The sequence below is a fragment of the Pinus tabuliformis genome, chromosome 2_1 (assembly GCF_031772625.1).
Source record: "Pinus tabuliformis cultivar Carrire ecotype Pingquan chromosome 2_1, CPIR1, whole genome shotgun sequence".
Classification (NCBI taxonomy): domain Eukaryota; kingdom Viridiplantae; phylum Streptophyta; class Pinopsida; order Pinales; family Pinaceae; genus Pinus; species Pinus tabuliformis.
In genome coordinates, this window is record NC_142299.1 from 109101876 (window position 1) to 109112663 (window position 10788).

Sequence of the window (10788 nt, forward strand, 5' to 3'; positions counted from 1 at the left end):
AAGTAATTAGAAGTGAATAAAATGTGAGTGAGATGTTTAAATCTTATACTTTTTCAAAAATTAAATCTAGGTTAGTTATCTATATATATATATATATATATATATATATATATATATATATATATATATATATATATATATATATATATATATCTATATATATATATATATATATATCTATATATATATATATATATATATATATATATATATATATATATATATATATATATATAGATATAGTTAAAAGATTGTATTTAACAAAATGTTGAATGTAGGTTATCAATAAAATATTTTAATAGGAATTAATATTCATGTATACTTAAAAAAATATTAATAACAAAAAAGCTATTATAATGTGTTAATAAAATGTCTGAACACGTGTTATGTAAAATCTTTTAATGTCAACTATGTATATATTATATATTGTTTTAAAAAAATATGTATATATTATAGGGGTTAAAATCTAGTGGAAAAATTTGAAGTGAAATCTTGAGTTTAAATTAGTTTTTTTTACTGTACATATGGATTCAGCGCCCTCGAAAACCGGTGGAAAAATTTCAGCTGAAATCTTGATTTGTGTAATTTAACCCAGTTTTTGAACTGTATATATGGATTCAGCACCCTCGAAAACCCCAAGGGCACTTCGATTGCACATGATTACCCATCAAACTTGTGATTTCAATAAATTCCTATTAGATTTTAGAGAAATTTAACCATAAAAACCCACCGTAAAAGCTTCCAAAAAGTTGCACTAAAGAATACTCCTATATCATATAAAGCATTGTATGGAGAGATGGTTACATAAGTTGTAACGTATATCCTTAGTTTAGGATTTGTTCCTAGAATTTAGGAGTCTATTTGGAACTTCCTGATTTCGAGTTATGTACTTAAAGATGTAATTTCTGATTCATAAATGTAGAGTGATATCTCCATTTGAGTGCAGTCTCCAAGTGCAGTACTCACCTGAGAGCTACAACTCCTTTTCAATTCTGTGCATATTTTATCTTGGTATCAGAGCTCAGATTGGGTGAGCCTGATCTTTTATTTCCTTTCTGGCTGAATCGCCTTCGTGGCTAAAAGTGCCTTTGTGGCCACGTGTACACGAGAGCTGTGTGCTCACAGAGCTTTGTGCTCGATCGAGCAGGTGGACTGCAGTAACACCTGGCTCACGGACTCAGATGATTTTTTAATCTCTGAGCAGAAGGGAGTTGGCACATTTTTCTTCGCTGACAGTCGCGCCAAGAAACGAAATTGGTGCGTCTGTTCGACCCATACTTGCGCCAAGATTTTGCCTTGCGTATTTTCTGTTTTGGGCACAGATTTTTCGCTTGGAAAGGCGCCACTTGACCTTCAGTGGAAGATCCGCGGAAAGCCTCACTTCGGTGGAAGATCTGCGGAAAGTTGCAGATCGGAGAAGTTACGAATCTTTCTGGGAGAGGCAGATTGGATCAGTTTTGTGGCTATATTGGGAAACAACGGATTTTCTCATTGGAGCAAGATTATTTTGCAGATTTGCCAGATATTGCTGGATCTGAATCAAAGGTACAGTAGGTGGATCAGGAGAATTAGTAGAGCAGTGGCAGATCGGTTGTCAAGATCTGACAGGTATTGATTTTTTTCTGAATCAATTGGGTAGATTCATTTACTTGTAGATCAGTTCAGAATGAGTAACACTATGGAATCATATCTCCACGAGTCTGGAAAACTCGATGGATCTAACTTCACGAATTGGAAGTTTAAGATTCAGACCTTGCTTGAGGGTGAAAATGTATGGTCGATAGTTATAGGAGATGAGCAGAGACCGAATGCAATCATAGGGGCAACTACGCAGGAGCAAGAATGGGATAAGAGAGAAAACAAAGCCAAAGTTTTGTTGAAGATGTCTGTCAAGGACAACATTATCCCTCATATCAGAGAATGTAAAACGTCCTCTGAGATTTGGATGACCATCAAAAGTTTATATCAAACCCAGAATACAAATCGAATTATGGCACTCAAAGGCAAGTTGTTTTCAATGAAGATGGACGAAAGTGAGACTGTTGTTGCATTCATCGCACGAGTTAAAGATCTGAAAGATGGATTGGGAGACATCGGTGAGCAGGTGTCTGATTCCGATCTCGTCACAATCACGCTAAATGGGATGAGAGATGAATATCAAATGTTCATCACTAGACTGGCGGCAAGAGAGAAAGCTCCTACATTTGATGAATTGACAGGAATCTTGCTGCAAGAAGAGGAGCGGTGGCAGAATTTGAAACCCTAGAGCGATGATCTTGCTCTGATGGTGAAACAACGATCATTCAGAGGGAAGCTGACAGAACAGCAATCACAGTCACATCAACAACAATAGCAGAGATCAGGAGGTAAATCACAAAAGAGTCCGTATAGAGGTATGTCTGTAAATAATCCTATAAAAAGATGTTATTATTGTGGAAAGAAGGGTCATATACAGATTGAATGCCTTAAGAAGCAGGCAGATGATGCAAAGAAAAAGTTGGTGATGGCGAAGCATAGAGGATACTTTGTTGAAGAAGATGAAGATCTCAGTCACGAATTTCGACTGTTCACAGCTGACTGTGCCCTTTCAGCATCTAATGAGGACGACATTTGGTATGTCGATTCTGGTGCATCCTCTCACATGACAGGTAAGAAGGAATGTTTTGAAACTCTTGAAGAAAGTACATATGGATCAAAAATTTATTTAGGAGATGATAATGGATACGAGATTAAAGGCTATGGGGATATTCCAGTAAAGTTACCAAATGGTGATATCAGTCGTCTTAAAAATGTTTTATATGTACTCGGAATTAAGAAAAATTTGATATCTGTATCCATGATAACTGATCAAGATATGCAAGTCGAATTCTTCAAGACTCATTGTGTCATAAAGGATTGCAGAAAAGAAATTGTTGCAACAGGCGTGCATGTAGGAAGCCTATACAGACTGGATGTAAAAAGTATACCACAGCAAGCCATGGTTGCAGGTGGATCGACAGCCAAAAAAATCTGGCACCAGAGATTCGATCATTTGAATTTGCAGGACCTCATGTTATTACAGAGAAAAGGTATGGTCGAGGGACTCCCTGTCTTTCACAGTACTCAGTTAAATTGTGATGGATGTGCCTTAGGTAAAATGCATAGAGAAGAGTTTCCTGTGCATGATAGGAGGAAGGAAAGAGATATCCTAGAATTAGTGCATACTGACATATGCGGACCTATGCAGACGAGGTCGCTAGGTGGAGCATATTACTTTCTTTTATTTACTGATGATTGCACTAGATATTCATGGGTTTATTTTTTGAGTAAAAAGAGTCAGACTTTCCAGTATTTTATAGAATTTAAAACCTTGGTGGAAAAACAGTTTGGAAAAAGTGTAAAAATTCTCCGCTCTGATCAAGGGGGAGAATACAGGTCAGGGGAATTCATGAAATTCTGCAAATCTCATGGGATTGTTCAGCAGTTTACAGTGCCACACACACCACAGCAGAATGGAGTGGCAGAGCGCAAGAACAGAACCTTAGTGGAGTGTGCAAGGAGCATGTTACAAGGTAAGGGTCTATCTAATAGTTTTTGGGCAGAAGCTATTAATACTGTTGTCTATTTAAAGAACAGAAGTCCTACCAGATATCTTGGCTTCAAAACCCCTTTTGAAGCTTTATATGGACTCAAACCAGCAGTAAATCATTTAAGAGTATTTGGGTCAAAAGCATTTGCCCATATACCCAAAGCTGATAGGAAGAAATTAGACCCTAAAGCTATCAAATGCATCTTTGTTGGATATGGCACAGAATTTAAGGCATATAAGTTGTTCAATCCTGAGTCTCATAAGATATTTGCAAGCAGGGATGTAGTGTTTCATGAACAGGTTCAAGAAGGGAAAGATGACAGTGATGATGATTGGCACATTCCATTGTTGATGGAGGAAAGCAGCGAGGATGAACGAGAGCAGGAGCAGAAAGAGGAGCAGAAAGAAGAGTAGAAAGAAGAACAGGAAGAAGGTGATAATGCAAGCCCAAATAAATCTGAAGAAAACAAATTTAAGGTAAGTCCCCTACCAAGGAGATCAGGTAGGAAGACTCAAAAACCATCCAGATTGAAAGACTATGCTTTGATGTCAAATATTTTAAACATTGTAGAACCCACTAATTACAAAGAAGCTAGTCAATCTGAGGCATGGAGGGCTGCAATGAATGAAGAGATTGAATCTATCATTAGAAATAACACTTGGGATTTAGTTGAACTGCCTAAAGATAAAACACCCATAGGATGTAAATGGTTGTTTAAACCTAAAATGAATGCAGATGGAAGTATAGAAAAACTAAAAGCTAGGCTGGTTGCAAAGGGGTATTCACAGCAAGAAGGTATAGATTTTGATGATACCTTTGCACCTGTAGCAAAGTTAAACACTATCAGAATGCTTATTTCTCTAGCAACTAAACACAATTGGGAGCTACACCAGCTTGATGTTAAATCTGCATTTTTAAATGGTGAATTAAAAGAAGAAATTTACTTAGTACAGCCTGAAGGGTTTGTAAAGCAGGGGCAGGAACATCTTGTTTGCAGATTGAAAAAGGCTCTATATGGCTTAAAACAAGCACCCAGGTCTTGGTACGAAAAGGTTGATTCTTTCTTTTTAGAGCATGGTTTTCATAGGAGTTTGAATGACCCAAATTTGTATACCAAGTACAATAAACAGGGGCAGATTATTTTGATTTCTTTGTATGTGGATGACATGATCATAACAGGCAATGCAAATAATTTAATCAAAGAAATCAAACGGCTGATGGCACAAGTTTTTGAAATGAAAGATCTCGGAAGTCTCCATTACTGTCTGGGATTGGAAGTATGGAGAGATACTGGACAGACTTTTCTTACTCAAGGAAAGTATGCCAGAAGTCTGCTGGAAAAATTTGGCATGGATCAGTGTAGGTCAGCAGCAACACCATTGCAGCAGAATTTGAAGTTATGCAGTGACGATGGCACTAAGGAGGTGGATGCCACTATGTACAGACAGCTAGTTGGGAGTTTGATATATCTCACAACAACTAGACCAGACTTGGCATACTCTGTTAGTGTGTTGAGCCAATTCATGTCAACACCACTTGAAAGTCACTGGGTTGCAGCAAAAAGCGTGTTGAGGTATCTTTGTGGTACTGTTAATTATGGCATTTTATACACTGACACATCTGATGTTACTCTAACAGGTTTTTCAGATTCAGACTGGGCAGGTAACTTGGATGATCGAAGGTCTATCACAGGTTACGCATTCAACATAGGATCCGGGGTCATAGCATGGAGCAGCAAAAAGCAAAGCACTATAGCATTATCTTCATGTGAAGCTGAGTACCAAGCATTGTGTGCAGCAACGTGTGAAGCGATCTGGTTGAGAAGGCTTCTCAATGATGCGGGAGAAGAACAGAAAAACTCAACCTCCATTAAAAGCGACAACCAGAGCACCATTAAACTAGCATACAATCCAATGTTTCATAAAAACACCAAACATATTGACACTCAGTTCCATTTTGTTAGAGAGAAACTATAGTCAAAAGAAATCCTTGTTGAATATTGTAAAACTTGTGACAATATGGCTGATATTTTTACTAAGCCTCTTGCACGTGTAAAGTTTGAATTGTTTAGAAGGATGCTAGGAGTTCAGGAGAATCCTTTCTCCATTAAGGGGGGAGTTGAAAATAATTATATTATTTGTTTATTAATGGAGAAAAGGTTACATAAGTTGTAACGTATCTCCTTAGTTTAGGATTTGTTCCTAGAATTTAGGAGTCTGTTTGCAACTTCCTGATTTCTAGTAATGTACTTAAAGATGTAATTTCTGATTCATGAATGTAGAGTGATCTCTCCGTTTGAGTGTAGTCTCCAGGTGCAGTACTCACCTGAGAGCTACAACTCCTTCTTTTCAATTCTGTGCATATTATATATATATATATATATATATATATATATATATATATATATATATATATATATATATATATATATATATATATATATATATATATATATATATATATATGTTTTATTCTCAAAATCCAACAAAGTTTTTTTGGACTTAAAACTTTAAGCTATGTACTCATCCAAAGATACAATAAAAACATAGCCATTATAATTTATACTCTAAAATAAATTTGCACATGAAGATATTCGATCCCTATTGACTTACGTTAGCACTTGCTTAAACTGGATCTATATTAGTAAAATATCTCACAATTTACCAATAAGAAAAAAAATAACGACTAATACAAATTTACATGTAAAAAAATATTACTAAAAAGTTTCTCTATAAGTTCCACTAGAATTTACTTGTCGTAAAAGATAGAATTTACTTGTCGTGAAAGATATTGATGTTATGGTTCCACCCAATGTAGTATACAAAATTACAAGGAGAGAGTCCAAACAAGTGACTATAGCATCCATCAACCACTCTTTTCAATGGGTGAATATATATGTATGGTTTCAACCACTCTTTTCAATGGGTGAATATATATGTATGGTTTCAACCACTCTTTTCAATGGGTGAATATATATGTATGGTTTTGGTTTCTATTGAATGTTTATGCTTATGATTGAATTTGATCTATATTTCTTATGGTTAACTGCAAATTGAGTATGCTTGATTTTTGTTACAGCTGATTGAATATGTTTGATTAATTTATTAATATTTGATTGACATTGGTTAAATCTATATTTTTTATTCATATTATATAATTAATGGTTGATACGAGTTAATTATAATTTACTTTTATTAAAAAAATATTGTTTTTTTTTCAAGACTAATTTATATAATTTATTAAGGCATAGTCTAATTTATAGATGACATGGCTTTTTCTAGGACATTTGTTTGGTTAATTTTAATCAAAATCCTAGAGAGATTATAATCTGCATAATTTGAGTGCTCGAAAGACTTTTCAAGATGTTGAATCTATTTACCCTTCAAAACAGTGTTTTAAATAATAAAAAAACTTGAACTTGTATTGCCAAATTTTAGTAAATTACTGTGAAAAGGACTATTTCATCTATAAATTTAACTAAGCTATTTATTAATATTAATATTGATAAATACAATTATCTTTAATTTATTTATTTAAATATAATTAATTACCAATTATAAATAATTTTAATTTAACTATTATTTTTTATAATTTATAAAATTCTTAATCTCTCACATAAACATTTACATTTGAAACATTCGAAACTAGACTTTGTAAGATGTTTATACATTAAAAAATCCTTTATCACAACTTAACTCTTTAAAGGTATATTTTTGCTTAAAACCAAAGTGTGTAAACATATATTTTATATTAGAAGATTTCCTTTTATATAATAATGTTGAATTTATTTTATTATGGGTTTAAGAGAAACCTAAGAGCTCTGATGCTGAAGCGACTGTGCGAAAAAAAAAACCTAGAAGCCGCCGCCGCCGAACGCACCTGTGCTGGCTGCAGCAGGCTCTGCTACTGACAGTCTTATGGAGGCTGTTGTAGGAGGGGAGAGCTCTGCCTCCCCTCCAATGGGGACAACCCATACTGACAAGCAACAAAAGGCAGAAATACGGCACTCTGCAATCGAAAACTTAGAGAAGGAACAAGACAAGCAAAAGACGACAGAAGGACAGACGTCCTCAGATCGAAATGTGGAGGATGAAGGAAGCAATGGTAGGCACAACACAACTGGCTCCTTTCAGACAAAAGTGACTTCAGCGACTTGTATCCCAAAGGCAGCAGATCCGATCAAGATCGAACTACCTAGCCACCACATCAATGGGGAAATCCAATTTATGCAAGATTACGCACTCATTGGAAAGTTCTTGGGCTTTTGGCCCACAGAAAAAGCCTTACAAGGTTGGATAGCCTCCAAATGGAAGCCCAAAGGACAAGTTACGTTACAGCTTGGCCCAAAGGGCTTCTTTACAGCAATTTTTAACTGCTTAGAAGACAAAACAAGGATATTCGAAGGAGGCCCGTACTTCTTTAACTCTTCAGGTCTATATCTAACGGATTGGAAGCCTCGATTCAATCCAGACAAAGAAGACTTTAGTTGGGCCCCTGTATGGATCAGAATGTACTCCCTTCCGGTGGAGTACTGGCGAGAAGAAACGCTGGCAGACATAGGCAACAAGCTGGGAACCTTCATCAAAGTGGCTACTGAAACCAAGACGCGCAAATACACCTCTTACGCCAGGATATGCGTTAAGATGCACCTCACCAAGACCTTAGCAGACACGGTAAGTCTTTTTCACGATGATTATGAATGGAAACAGACTCTAGATTATGAGCACATCCCTTTTCGTTGTAGAAAATGTCATGAGCATGGTCACCTCTTCCGTGACTGTCCCTTAAATGTGCAGCCCAAATTCCCCTCCAGTGATAGTAACTTGGACCCTGATGGTTTCACGAGAATCCCCATCCGTCGCCGACATGGAAAAAAAAACCAAGCTAATCCAGCTCCAGCTTTCAAAGCGCCCCCCCAGAATCGCTTCTCCGTTCTAGCCTCACAAGATATTCCAATCAGCCCCAAAGCGGATATCCCAGATCTGCTGCACCCCACCCAGTCATCCCTCAACCGCTCTGAACCGGCCTCATCTAAATCTGCTAATCCTCCCTTTGCTGAAAAACCCATCTCTGTCTCAGAGCCAGGGTCTCTAATCATTTCCAAAGGGAAAACCATGCTAAGCGAGACTCCTCAAGCTTCAGATATGGATCTAGATGCAGCCCTGGCCCTAAGTCTTCATGATCAATCCGTGGAGGAAGCCCTCATTGCCTCAAATGACATGGAAGAAGATCGAGAAGATGTTGATCTAGAGGAATTCGACATATCCAAGCTTGACATATCCAAATTGGAGGCAGCATGCAAGCAAAAAGAGTATAACTCAATCCCTCCCTGGCAATTAGACAAAATTGAAGGAGTCCTCACAAGGGTACAACACCATAAAAGTTTGGGCATCCAAGGAGGCAGTCATTGGGATGGAAGAAAAATCATCAAAGAACCAAAGAAAAGAGGCAGAAAAACAGATCTACAGCGCACAATAGCAGTAGGTGAAATACTCATGGATTCGGGGCAATTCCCCAAGTTGACCAAGTTCTACAAGCCCAAATCCCCGTCTACATGAAGCTGATCTCTTGGAATGTAAGAGGACATAACGGTCCCGCAAAACACAGGGTGATTAAAAATTTGATAATGCAAGAAAAACCAGCAATAGTCTTTATTCAGGAAACAAAATGTAGCAGCTCAACAATAGACAGTCTCAGTAACAAAGTCTGGACAGGTAGCAGTTCGATTGCAGTAGACGCCTCTGGGGCCTCCGGCGGTCTCGCCATTCTATGGAATCCACAGATTGTGTCACTTGATAATTTTCATGCCACTCTGCATCTCATTCAAGCAACTTTCCACCTCATCGGTACCAACATCCATGGGCATCTTACCAATGTTTACTTCCCGCAGACAATACAACAAAAATTAGATCTCTTGGACACGATCTCCCTCCTCAATGCAAACAGAAGCTTTCCTTTATGGATCGGAGGAGGCGACTTCAACATCATAAAATCCATGGAAGAGAAACAAGGGGGAAGGACCAGGCTAGACAGTGATAGCAGCGGCTTCAAGCAATTCATTCAAGACAATCGACTCATGGACATCTCCACCTCAAATGGCATCTACACTTGGTCGAACAAGAGAAAAGGGGTTCACCAAATCGCATCACGATTAGACCGATTTTTAGTTTCAGACAATGCCATCCACCTCGGAGGAGATTTCAGTGCCGAGATCATTCCACAAGGAGGCTCAGATCATTGGCCCATTCTTCTCCAATGGTCCAGACCTGGCAATTGCAGCAATCGACCATTCAAATTTGAAGCCTTTTGGCTCACTGATAATACTTTTAAGGCAGTGGTCAATCAAGCCTGGACATCCTTCATCCCGCCGGCAGGAGCTAAAATGTATCAGTTCCAACAAAAGCTGAAACATTTGAAGCAAACTCTCAAAATTTGGAACCGAGATCATTTTGGCAACATACAGAAGAACAGACACAAATTAGAACAGCAGATGAAAGAATTACAACAAAGATTCATTCTGGAAGGACGTACCGAAGAACAAACTCAACAAGAGCAAATCCTTTGGAGTCAAATAGAGGAGCGTCAAAAACAAGAAGAAATTTTATGGCGGCAAAAGTCGCGAATAAGCTGGCTCAAAGAGGGTGAGAGAAATACTAAATTTTTCCACAAAACTACCATCCAACGGCGTATGCACAACAAAATTACCTTTGTTAACAATCAGCAAGGTGAAAGAGTGGAAGCTCATGAAGATATGGAGAAAGAATTCACTGGATATTTCAAGGACATACTAAAGGAGCCTAATGGCAACAGAGATGAGGCAATCCAAGCTATCACACAGCACATTCCTAAAATCATCAATGAGGATCACAATACTCAACTGCTCCAGCCAGTCACGCTAAGGGAAGTAGAAGAAGCCATAGCTCAGCTTAAAGACGGAAAGGCACCGGGGCCTGACGGATTCACGGCCAACTTTTTCCATGAATTTTGGGATCTCATAAAAATGGAAGTCTGGGATCTGGTGGAAGAATCCCGCAGCATGCATTGGGTACTACCGGCCCTCAACTCAACCTTCATTGCTTTGGTACCCAAAGAAGCAGCCTCAAACAAACCGGAGAAGTATCGGCCAATAGCGCTCTGTAATGTAATTTACAAGCTAATCTCAAAGGTTATTGCAAACCGACTCAAACCGCTCCTACCCTTGCTTATCTCCCCAGAACAG